Below are 13,114 nucleotides of genomic sequence, written 5' to 3' on the forward strand. Positions count from 1 at the left end.
CTAAACCTCTTATTGGGAGACAGTTGCAGTCTCCCACAAGTTTTTAAATGATAGGCCAGTGTTGCTCTTGTGAAATATATGCATGTGCCTGTATCAGCTGTGCCTATAGAATCATAGAAGACTACGGTTGGTAGAGACCTCAGGAGGTCATCTAGTCCAACCCCCTATTCAAAGCAGCCCCAATCCCAACTAAATCATCCAAGCCACGGCTTTGTCAAGCTAGGCCTAAAAACCTCTAAGAATGGAGATTCCACCACCTCCTTAGGTAACCCATTCCAGTGCTTCACCACCCTCCTAGTGAAATAGTTTCTCCTAATATCCATCCTAGGCCACCCCCACTGCAACTTGAGACCATTGCATCTTGTTCTTGCCACCACTGAGAACAGCTGAGCTCCATCCTCTTTGGAACCCCCCTTCAGGTAGTTGAAGGCTGCTATCAAATCCCCCCTCACTCTTCTCTTCTGCAGACTAAATAAGCACAGCTCCCTCAGCCTCTCCTCATAAGTCATGTGCTCCAGCCCCCTAATCATTTTCATTGCCCTCCGCTGGACTTTCTCCAATTTGTCCAAATCCTTTCTGTAGTGGGGGGCCCAAAACTGGACACAGTACTCCAGATGTGGCCTCACCAGTGCCGAATAGAGGGAAATAATCACTTCCCTTGATCTGCTGGCAATGCTCCTACTAATGCAGTCCAATATGCCATTAGCTTTCTTGGCAACAAGGGCACACTGTTGATTCATATCCAGCTTCTCGTCCACTGTAATCCCCAAGTCCTTATCTGCAGAACTGCCGCTTAGCCAGTCAGTCCTCAGCCTGTAGCAGTGCATGGGATTCTTCCATCCTAAGTGCAGGACTCTGCACTTGTCTTTGTTGAACCTCATCAGATTTCTTTTGGCCCAATCCCCCAATTTGTCTAGGTCATTCTGGACACTATTCCTACCCTCCAGCATATCTACCTCTCCCTCCATCTTAGTGTCATCTATGAACTTGCTGAGGGTGCAATCCATTCCATCATCCAGATCATTAATAAAGACGTTGAACAAAACCGGCCCCAGGACTGACCCCTGGGGCACTCCGCTTGATACGGGCTGCCAACTAGACATCAAACCGTTGATCACTATCCAGCTTTCTATCCATCTTATAGTCCATTCACCCAATCTATACTTTTTTAACTTGCTGACAAGCATATTGTGAGAGACAGTATCAAAAGATTTGCTAAAGTCAATTCGTTATAAAGTCAATTTGCTAAAGAATTCAGATTTGCTCAGAACAGCATGCAAACAGCAACTGGGCCATACCCGTTTCTATGCAAATGCAGATTTTGTGTGTGCTCTTTCCTGTGTGCAAGCAGAATTTTCAAAATTATGTTTAAAAATGGAGTCCTTACTTTTATCTGAATACAGGTGAGCCTGAGAATACAGTAAATAATACCCAACTTTCAGACATGGACACTTCAACGAGACTTCCAAATCCCACATTTGGATGTTCAGATTAGTAGGGAAGTTTTATTTCCCTGCCTCACCAACAGTATGTATTGGTTGCATGGATCATTTCTGCAGATTATAGCCAAATATCCAAGAGAAGGAAGGAAAGGTGGCCTTGCAGTGAAGGCCTAAAGCTGGTAACCGAAAAACACACACTCTCTTCTCAGCTCTGCGTCAAACCTCCTGCGTGACTTGGGGAAACCACCTTGAACAAAACCTTTAAGCCTGGATGCCTGCAGTGAACCACCTAAATCCCTATACGAACATCTAAATGAGTGGCCTGGTTTTTTTTTTAAGTGTGTTGTTTAGCTTAGCAACATTTAAAACCAAGCTACGTATTTAGGTACCTGACTTTAGGCACCCAAAATTTGAACCCTTTGGCCATAACTGCTCTCTGCCAATGGGAATAATAATTCTTACCTACCTCCCAGGGGTGTTCCCAGGCTTGATTCATTAAATGTTATAAAGGGCTTTTATCTCCTCCAATGGAAGGCTCTATCGCGGCACCGAGGATTATTCTGGAGCGCTCAGGTGCTACAGTGGGAGTGCGATAGAAGGACTATTAATAAATACACAGAAGAAGATAGACTGACCCTTTTCTCCATCCAACCCTTGCCCCCCCCCCCCACTGTTCTCCATCACCACTGGAGTCAAACAGTTAATTTACAAGTCCAGCACTTTACAAAGTGCCCCAGCAGCCAATTGTTCCTCTCCAACCTGATGCCTGCATCTTTGATAAAGTGCCAGCTGAGACTCCGGGAAAACCTTGTTCCTGCCCTTCTCTAGACACCTCCAATCCATTTCCAAAGCACCCTTGTGTTTATTTGTTCTCAAACGAGCTGGAGCTGATGTCAGCCAGTGCCAGCCTCATGCTTAAAGCAGCCACGGAGGTGCAGACTGCAGAAATAATGCTGAAATAGTCACGCTGCCATGGGCTACTCTCCCAGCTGACATTGCACGGCAGCACGAGCCCTATGGCTGGACGGTGCATCCTGGTTCATACCGCAAACGTAGCTCAGATATTTTACCCCATCCGTAAAGCTTACACATTATCAAGAGCCATTTCCTCCGGGCAGGAATCCAATTGAACAATAACAGAGAGAAAGGGGAGTGCTCCGAGATGGAAAGGATAAATAAGGACAGTGGTAGGGAAAGGAATGAGAAGCGATAGGCGTACAAAAGTGAAGCAAGCCTGGTTGTAGTTTTCATGTCTTTTTCTCCCGCCTTCCTCTCCTCCTGTCTGTTGCACAGGCATTGTCAGCCATACTGTTCCAGTTCAGGGACTCTCGCAACAGAAAAGATCAGCTGTTGGAGAACCCATGGAAGGCCCTTGGGGAAGTGCCATGGCCGCAAGGTAATCAGCAGGCAAAGTTATTATCATTATGCTGCTAATTAATTCCCAGCTCATTACATTTCCTGTGGCTAATTTGTACTCGCCACTGATTTGATTAAACTCATCTCTATGCTAATAAATGTGTTTTCCATTTGTTTTAGTGACTGAAGGAAGAGAGCCCGGTATTTACATATTTTGACGTTTATCAAATAAAACGCAGTGCCTGAATTAATTCTGCTCTGATTTATAAGAGTGTGGGAAGGAGAGGGGGAAGGGGAAGTAAAGGGCTATGCCTAATATTTAATATGTGTATGTGTGCACATGTGTGTATACACACACACACACATATATATACCACACACACATACACACACAGCCCCTATCCTGTAACTGATTCAGGCAGATCCTTGCTCCTGCCTGAGCCCCACTGACTTCAGTGCATCCGTGCACTGACACAGAGATCCACCAGCATACAGCTCCTTGCAGGAGATTGGCCCTGTACTCAAGGGGACAATGGAGGGCTCCCCTCTGCCAAAGCTTCCCGGCCATCTACGCTACCCCAATCTACAGTAATGTTTGTTGTCTCTTTAATGGTTATTTCATCCTGACCTCCCACAGAACCTTGGTGACTTGTTACAAAACCGTCATCACAGGTAAATAGGCAATCCCCACAGGGGAAAAAAAGCCTTCCATGTGATCCAGTCTTGAAAGGTCACCCAACTCTGCATTTAGAATGTCTGTTTTGAATGCTAGAAACCCTACAGGACTATTTCCCTGTGTCTGACCCTGGCACTGTATATTTAATCCTCTTATTTTTGCTAACATTTGGGGACAGGGGCTTCTCCCCTTTTCATTGCAGACACACAGTACACTTCGCAAACACGTTGTGAATTTGTCTTTCATTCAGAAGAATTACACTGCAGCAGCTAATTATAAGAAATAGGTTTTGTTTCTGTGTTTACTTTGGCAATACGTGCTACCATAATACTTGATTCCAGTCCGTTTGGTTTTTTTAATTATACAGAAAGAGACATGCAGGAGGGAAGGGATAGCTCAGTGGTTTGAGCATTGGCCTGCTAAACCCAAGGTTGTGAGTTCAATCCTTGAGGGGTCCATTTGGGGATTGGTCCTGCTTTGAGCAGCGGGTTGGACTAGATGATCTTCTGAGGTCCCTTCCAACCCTAATAATCTATGATTTGTATACAGACATATACACCCTTGTTCCCTCTGGTTTTATCCACCTCCAGGTGATCGCCATGTCATGATATTATATCTAGCCCAGAGGCAAGAACTTACATCTGAAGACTAAACCTTTAGGCCAGATCCTCAGGCGTAAACCAGCATAGCCTACACTCAAGTCAACGGTATATTTCCTATAATTAACTGCTGCAGTATAATTCTCCTCTTCACTTGGGGAAAATTCTAAAACAGCCTTTTTCTGAGTAGGGTTTGCCAAAGTGCCTCCATGAAAGTCAAGGGAGTTTGAACTCCTAAGTCACTTAAATGCTTTTGAAAACCCTGTCATCTGTCTTTTCCTTTTCAAGGTTTATTCAGCAAAACTGGAGATTGTCACCAAATATATAGAGAGCCACATGAACTAAGTGTAAAACCTTGTGAAATGTAACCTACGAGCAAAACAGCTGTTTGGAAAAATCAATTTTCCTTTTTCTGGATGTAGAAGCCAAGCTGGTTAGGTAGAGAACTATGGAAGCCTGAGGTAGACCTGACCATCCACAACATTGCACACTGGTATGATCCAGGAGTTTGGTTCAGCCTGGAGTGGATTTTCTTTTGTTTTCTTTTGTACATTTTATTTTGGATGGTTTTTCTGGCACCCAGGCGAACTGCCTCTCCCAAGTTCACCCACTGTAAGAGTACTGCTGAGCGCGGTGATCCGGCATGCTGAGTTTAATATTGGACGTCAGCCTCAGTGCTCCATTGTGGCCCACAGTTTCATTTTCACTCACAGCAAAAGTTCACCAGAAAAGAAGGGCCCTTGACTATGTTACTTATCACTCTAGCAGTAAGACCCCCTCCTCTTGCCACTTCCTCACTCCAGGCAAACTGGAACCAGCTTGATTGCTCAAGTAACAATTGACACACTTGTCCTTTGGGGGTATTTTTGATGTGCCACACTTGTCTCCTACGCAGTGAAGTGCTTTCTCTCCATGATCTATTAACCATGGTAGCAGGAACCTATGCGCTTTTCCATTTAGGATCCCTGTTCCTGAACTGATAATGTTGCTGTGTTAGCACTGTGCTCTGTTCACCTAATGTTACCTTAACACTAGCTTGGCTGGGGGGGGAGGAGGAAACAAGGAAGGGTGAAATTCTCTCCAGCCACCCTCATAAAGCATGAGTGGACAGTGGAATGGGGGAGAATAAAACTGACTCCCAACCCAGGGCCTAGGAGCTGGGCCACCATTCGCCCACATTTTTTCCAGGGACTGGTATCGCGGCTGCACCCTGTGTGTGCTAATTGAATGAGAAACCACCGAATCCACACATGTGCAGGTCCACATCCTCTCCCCATGCCTGGCCTCAAACCGCCCTGAAGCACAGGCGTCCCTGTGTGGCCACACAGCCAGCCAACCCACAGGCATTCCCTGTGCAGGGCTTCTGCAGTACGAAGCCCTTTGTGCCCCTCCTCCATCACCCTGGGGTAAATTTCACCCTGTCCGAGCTCAGTTGTTGTCGGTAGAGCTGAGATGAGGCCTACTCTTTCTTCCTATAATCTGTAGGCCCCAATATGCCCCTGAAGCAGCATTCTTTGCTGCTGCATAAGGTGCGTGAATGGAGGGCTACCCCGCTGATGAGGCAGAGGGAAGTGTATATCCTTTGACACAAGGTAAATTGTGCAGATCTAGGGTCTAACAGAGCTGGGTCACTAGCTGTCTACTGAAGCACACACCTAACGTTTAAAATCAGGCCCTTCCCACTGAATACAGTGGCAGCTGCTGACCTGCCGGTGGAATTCTTGTCCCTTGTTCAAAGCCTGGGTAAATAGCCTTCAGCACAGAGTGGGGGTGGGAGGTGGGGGTAAATAATCCTCCCCATGCCCCGTGTTGAATTAGGCTATCCAGTTTGCAGCTGTAACTACAGGCCATTGACAACCCACTCACTTCCCTTCACGCCCACATAGGGTTTGTGGTCTGTGGATCTGCAGAATTCAGGGATGGGTATTCCACTGCCACTCTCACCAGTTCATCTTCACCCCTTCACGGGGCTCCTTTGAGCTCCTGTAGAGCTCACCTTAGATTGCTGTTTGCAATGATATTGCTATACAAACTCTCCACAGCCTGTCCCCTCAACACACACACACCCCTCTGTGCAATGGGGCTGAGTTTTGGGGCCTCCCGTGGTCCATCTGTAGCTAAGAGGTTCTCAGAGAGCCCTAGAGCTGTCCAGAGTATTTGTGCATTAGCCGTTAGGATAGCCAGCTTGCTCTCCCGAGTAGGGTGAGTCCTCCATCTAGCCTGCTGAACTTTTCTCTTTCTATAAAAAGACTAAAGACTCTTGCAAAAAAAAATACTGAAAAAGTAGATTGTCAATTTGTAAGTCTGTGTGTTTCCTAGGTGAAGGTGGGACAATGGGCACACGCTGCATGGTATCGGTGTCACAAAGGGAAGACCAAGAAGCTTCAGCTCCGGATAAATAAAAGTAACATTGATCCTTTTATTCATTTATTTCTTCCAGCTGGTATCAATGCATTAAACAGCTGAAAAACTGAAATTGATTCAAGGCCTTCATTGCTCCCTGCCAAAAAAGCCTCCCACAAGTATCTATTCTATATTGAATTACAGTCGGGAAAAGTTCAATAGGTTATTGCACAAACAGACAGCAAAAGCCATCACCAATAGAATGAAAGAAGATTGTGCAGCCTCCCAGTGAGTTTGCTGCCTGAAAACAAACCCCAAGACTCTGACATTAAATCAGTTTAATTAAAATGTCCATTCTTTTAAGGGTCCATGTAGAAAGACATAGTTCAAAATATTCACACTTGCTTTCCTTTATTTCAGCCACCTTAATCCATAACTAGGTTCCTAAATAACAGTAGATTTTCATAGGTGCTGACCACTTACAACTCCAAGTCAATTACAAACTCAGGATTAGCAAACATTTAGTTCTGCCGTGTGCACAATTTAAGTGTGCAGTGCGTTATGCATTGCAGGGAGAGGCAGTATAGCCTAGAGGGTAGTACACTGGCCAGGGACCCTGAAAACCTAGGTTATTGTTCCAGCTCCACTAGTAGTTGGCTGGGTGACCTTGAGCAAGTCACTTCATCCCTCCTTGCCTCAGTTAGTGATACTGACCTCCTTTTTAAAGCTCTCGGCGATCTACTGATGAAAAGCGCTAAATAAGAGCTGAGCCTTATTATTGTAATTAAAGTTTTGCACTATACTGTGAGGGAGATGCACATGTAGTGTGTTTTCTTCATCAGTTGGAGGCAGAAAGCAGTTCATTGTGATGGTGGGGCATCAGGAAATGGGCCATGTGCATTGTGTATGACTGAAATCATGCCTCACCAATCTACTAGAATTCTTTGAGAGGATCAACAAGCATATGGACAAGGGGGATCCAGTGGATATAGTGTACTAGATTTTCAGAAAGCCTTTGACAAGGTCCTTTACCAAAGGCTCTTAAGCAAAGTAAGCAATCATGGGATAAGAGAGGAGGTCCTCTCATGGATCAGTATCTTGATCCATGGTAGGAATAAATGGTCAGTTTTCAGAATGGAGAGAGGTAAATAGTGGTGTCCCCAGGGGTCTGTATTGGGCCCAGTCCTATTCAACATATTCATAAATGATCTGGAAAAGGGGGTAAACAGTGAGGTGGCAAAATTTGCAGCTGATACAAAACTACTCAAGATAGTTAAATCCCAGGCAGACTGCGAAGAGCTACAAAGGGATTTCGCAAAACTGGGTGACTGGGCAACAAAATGGCAGATGAAATTCAATGTTGATAAATTCCTACCCTGCTTTGAACAGAGTCTATTCTACACAGTACATCATCCAAGCCTAGCCCATTCTTAGGGTATGGCTTTATTGGTAACCTAAATAATAACAAACCATAATTCTTAGCATAAGCTTTCTCCCCACAACTGGCTGTTTGCAAAGGCTTCCTTGCGGGATCTCCTCTTCCCAGCCCCTACTTCCTTCTGCTCAAGGGAGCCCATCCATTGGCTTTTATTTCCTGGTTAGAACTAACAGGGTTTCCCTGCCAGCAGTATGGGATTTGCATCTTTATTCAGGGTTCCAGCACCCGATCTTGGGGAAGATTCAAAAGCACATTTTCTCATTCCTGCACAGGGTACTGCACCCCATGACTCTGTCAGGGGCTTCATCTCAGTGCATCAGGCTGGTGCAATCTGGATCTCTCTGCATTAGCTGGGGTGGAGATGAGGGGTGATGTATGAAACACAGGTCTACCTATTCCATATGACATGCACACCATTCAGTAAATAGAATAATTATTTTTAAATTACATCTACACTGCCCGCATACAAATATATGTAGAATTTTAGATGATAATCAATTAGCACACAGTGAGTGAAGGCTACACTGAAATTTCATGGACTCCGCCCCAGAACAGGCAGACATTCTACGGTGTTACTGGAAGATGAAAATTCCCCTTAAAGAGCTGCCAAATGCAGGAAGGGGGTACAAGCAGTTTAAGGAGCAGGTGAAAGGATTCTTGAAACCGACCAGTGAGGAAACCTACGTAAATCAGCAGCAGAACATAATCAGCACAGCTCCACTCGGCAAGGGTTCTGAAAGGTGAACCAACACGTGGAATTCCACAAGGGCAAGTCAGGCTTGGCACAAAGTCTTATTGACCACATCATGGTGCCGGCTGGTGAACAGGCCCAAGTAGAAAAAGAAACAAAGAGGAGGAGTGAGCTGTGGAAGAGAGCGATGTGAGCCTGGGAACAGAAAGTACAACAGCACATTGCACCGAAACACTGGAATTAACATCAAAGCAACAGTGGAGCAAATGAGCTTACAGCATGCATGTTAATGAAGCTGCTACACTAATCGGGAAGGATGCCTCACTAGGGGTGCAGCGTTGCCAGCGCTCATGATTTTATCATGAGTCTCACAATATTTGAGGCTTTTTAAAAGCTCCCGCTCCTGGAATTCTGTGGTGTCATGAGAATCGCAGCTTTTATTTATTTTATTTTTAAATGTGTTTCTCGCCCCCATGTTTGTGCAGAAAACTTGAAATTGGGACCTGCATGTGCCCTAAAGGCTCAATAACTAAAAGGCAGATAAAGGGAACCCGTACTGTATTATTTAAAAAAAAACCCTCTAGATTTTTAAGCCAACCATGTCAGAGAGGGAGCTGATTCGTATACTTGGGGGTTGACAATACTGGGTCTGTGTGAAATATTTGTAACAAAATGCAAGCTTACTGAAGATTCAAGGGGCCTGATTCTGATCACACTTGCACCAGTTTTACATCAGTGTAATGGCATTGATTTCAATGGTGTTATCCCTTGTCATGGGGCATAGTGTCCCTTTAAAGGCATATCCTGGTTCCAAGGTTTGACCCCTTTAAAGCCAAGAATTCTGGGAGTTGTAGTCCTTGGAAGGAGCACGTGACTAAAAGGAAGCACATGACTGTGTGGGGTCATGTGGCTGCAGACTGAGAGCAGGGGCCTGCTTTAAAAGAGGCAGCTTCCCTTTAGTAGGGTGCAGAGTAGGGTTGAGGGGAAGGTCTGGATGGTGGGTTGTAGGGCTTGTCAGATAGGGCTGAGGAGAAGCAGCAATTTGGCAGAGGACTTCAGGAAAAAAGGGCTGACCTATGTGACTATTGCAACAGATAGTCCAGAAAAAACAAGGCAGTTTTGAGATTAGGGAATGCAGCTGCTCTGAGAGCTAGGGTCCTTAGGCTAGAACCTGGAGAGAGAAGGGCATGAGTCATGCCTGTGTGCCCTGATACTACCATAATGCTGGGGAAATCCTACAGACCAGGGGAAGGACTTAGTTTGGGTAACATTACTGATTGTTGTCAGTCTTTCTGGGACTCTCAAACCCCAGCAGCTGGAAAGCTTTGAGCTAAGCTACAGGGCTGGAGCAAAACTAGCTGCCTGGAAAGAGGGGTGGAAACTGAAGCAGTGATGAAGGCATTCAACTTTCAGTTATGCAGGTGCACATCCCACCTGACTTTTGCATTTGAATTACTGAGATTTACTGAATAACTCCGAGTTATTGGGAACTAGTGCCAACAAATATTTTTTTAGCATCTTGTTGCAAACTTTCAATGTTCAGACCCATTTTCATGGAAAATTTCACTAACGTCATCACACTTTTCAAACAAGATCAGGACATTTTCCAGCTGATCTTCCAAATTTCAAACATTCTGATTGGAAAAGAGCTAAAATGGGCCTGTTTTTCAAGCAAAGGTGGCATTAATTTCCATTGGAAACATTTCTTTTTAATGCTTAAAATACCCATTTCACCAAAATTGTGAATAAAATTAACTTTTGGATTTGTGAATTTTCATACAACAAAATGCTACTGCTCGTGTGAAATTCTGCCAAGCAAAAGATATGTATTTCTTGGAGGAGGAAGGCTGGTTTTGTGAATAAAGCACTAGGATGGGACCCAGGAGATCTGGATTCAACTAGCTCATGCACAGCTTTCCTGTGTGATGTGCAAATGACTTCTCCCTCTGTGCCTCAGCTAGAGATAATGGTACTAACCTACTGCATAGAGATCTTGGGTTCATTTAACAAGATGCACAGTAATGGGCTGTATAAGCAGAGCTCTATGCCATCCTGCTACTCATATTACGTGAATAAGGAAGACCAGATACAGCAGGTTGAGGAAAGAATAGCCAGCCAAGACCCATGACGTGGTGCAGATGTTCTGATACTCCTCCCAATTTACAGTGGTTGAGAGGAAGGTCAGATCCATAGTACCTTTTATCCCAGGATACCCACCAACTAACTGCACCTCACAGCATCCATGCAAGGGAAGTATTATTATCCCCACTAATAGGTAGGACAAATGCAGCTATGGTGTGACCTTCTGTGCCAGTGAACTTGGCCCAGTTTAAGTGACTGCCTCTAGAATACAAACTAAGGAAATCATACCCTGATTTACACCGCATGCTTAGATTGTAAATTGTCTGGGACAGGACTATGTCATCATATGTTTCTATAAGGCACCTAACACAGTGGACCTCCACCTGATTGGTGCTTCTAGGTTCTATAGAGGTAGTAATAAGAATTAACACACAACCCCATTGTCAATCAGAGCAATGCAGCCAGATTCCCTTGCCACTAGACAGCCCATCGGCTTGGAAGATATAGTTTTGTAATTCCTGGTTTGTTACAGGATCAGTTGAGCTCATGCCATGGACAACATGCTCTGCGTGTTCTCTGACAGTGCTGCCACTGGTGTTGTTTAAAAACATGTAGCTCTATACCAGTTGACAACGGTGTTGCTCTACCATAGGTTTTTCCAGTGACACTGGGCATAAAAGCAGCAAATAGAGTTGCATGGCCCATGAAATCAAGCTTGACTGATAAGCCATAGACTCGGTAGGAGCAGGACCTAGCGTGTGGCTGTTGCTATTAACTTTCATTCCTGTGATTTTTACTTAGGTCATTACATGTGAGATTAAAACTGTGCTTTATCCCAGATGAGTAGCCTATGGCAACAGGCTGGGGAGATGAAATTTCACCCATAATGCATAAAACATGAATTAAAAGAGCAAAAGTGTTAAAAATTGAAAAGGTGAGGTGGTGGAGGCACTATCTGAGCAAAGATCAGCTTAGCCTTTTCTCATTGCATGCTGAAGCAGGTCTTCGGGCGGCAGAGAAATAAAAGCCATTGTTAAAATGTTGTAGCACAATCAAGTTGATTCTTCTTCTTAAGCTCCTACGGAGACTCACACTAAAAATTATCCTTCCACTGAGGCACTTACATACTGCAGAAACTTTTCAAAAACAAAAATGCATCCTCCATCTTCCCTTCCTGTTCTGGAGGTATGCAGTACTGCAGTGCAACTGGTGACCTGGCAGTGAACTGAAATGTGCCTAGACAGAGTTGTCAGGAGCATTTACTTGTTTTCTGCTAAATGTAGCTCCATTATTAATGCCTCTTGTGAAGTGGTAATGCAACAAAAATGAAATCCCTGTGGCCTTGCCCTATAACTTTTGGAACAAGATATTTTTCCAGTCTTCTTTACTTTGTGTTACAGTTTCATGTATTCACTCAGTGGCAACTCATGTATGAAGTGAAGTGCCCCAGCCCACTGCCCACAGAAAATACACTGAGCTTTGCCATGCAATGTTGTTTGCTTTGTGCGGGATACCTAGCCACATAAATTCGTTCAAAAGCATCCAGGAAAGCGCACTAAAACTTGAAATCTAAAGGTAAAAGAGTCAGAAAAGGAGCCATCTTTTCTCACCACAACCCACATTTTTTAAAGAAAATCTCCTATGGGGTTGGTAATGGAATATGGAGCCCTACCCTGCTAAATCACCAATTGGAATCCCACCCAGGATTGTAGATGAGCAAACATGGTCATCCTCTTGTGAGTCTTTAGCCACCCCCTATCTAAGGGCTGGTCCACACTAAGAAGCGGGGTCGAACTAGGGTACGCAAATTCAGCTACGTGAATAGCGTAGCTGAATTCGAAGTACCCTAGTTCGAACTACTCACCCGTCCAGACGCCGCGGAATCGAAGTCCGCGGCTCCAAGGTCGACTCCGCCACCGCCTTTTGCAGTGGTGGAGTACCGGAGTTCGAACTATCACTTCCGGAGTTCGAACTATCGCGTCCAGATTAGACGCGATAGTTCGAACTCCGAGAAGTCGAACTCACCGCGTCGACCCGGCTCGTAAGTGTAGACTAGCCCTGAAATTATTTGTGGTCCTGGTACAGTTTCTAGTGGATGGGTGTCTGTGTCACAAAACCCGCCATCATCTTTGACATTCTCCCTCACTTGAAGTCATACAATCAAGATTAGATCTCTTTCTAAAAATGATGCTGTCCTTCAACCACAAGTTGTTGGGTTTGATGGCAGAATTACCTGGTAAAATTCTGTGGTCTGTGCTAGTCATGAGGTCCAGCTAATTGCCAACAATATGCCCTGCTGGCCTTAAAAATCTGTGGGTGAAATCCTGGCCTCATTGAGTCTATGGCTAGAGACTAAATTACCTCTCTTCCACTCCTACAGAGAATCCCAGAAATGGGTGAAGGCACATTGGCTTGATGGTAGAACAAGGAAGAGACCTGACCCTGTGCTTGACTTGTTCTGTAGATCAAAAGAAGATTTCACTTGCT

The sequence above is a fragment of the Mauremys mutica genome, chromosome 13 (genome assembly GCF_020497125.1).
Source record: "Mauremys mutica isolate MM-2020 ecotype Southern chromosome 13, ASM2049712v1, whole genome shotgun sequence".
Taxonomy (NCBI): domain Eukaryota; kingdom Metazoa; phylum Chordata; order Testudines; family Geoemydidae; genus Mauremys; species Mauremys mutica.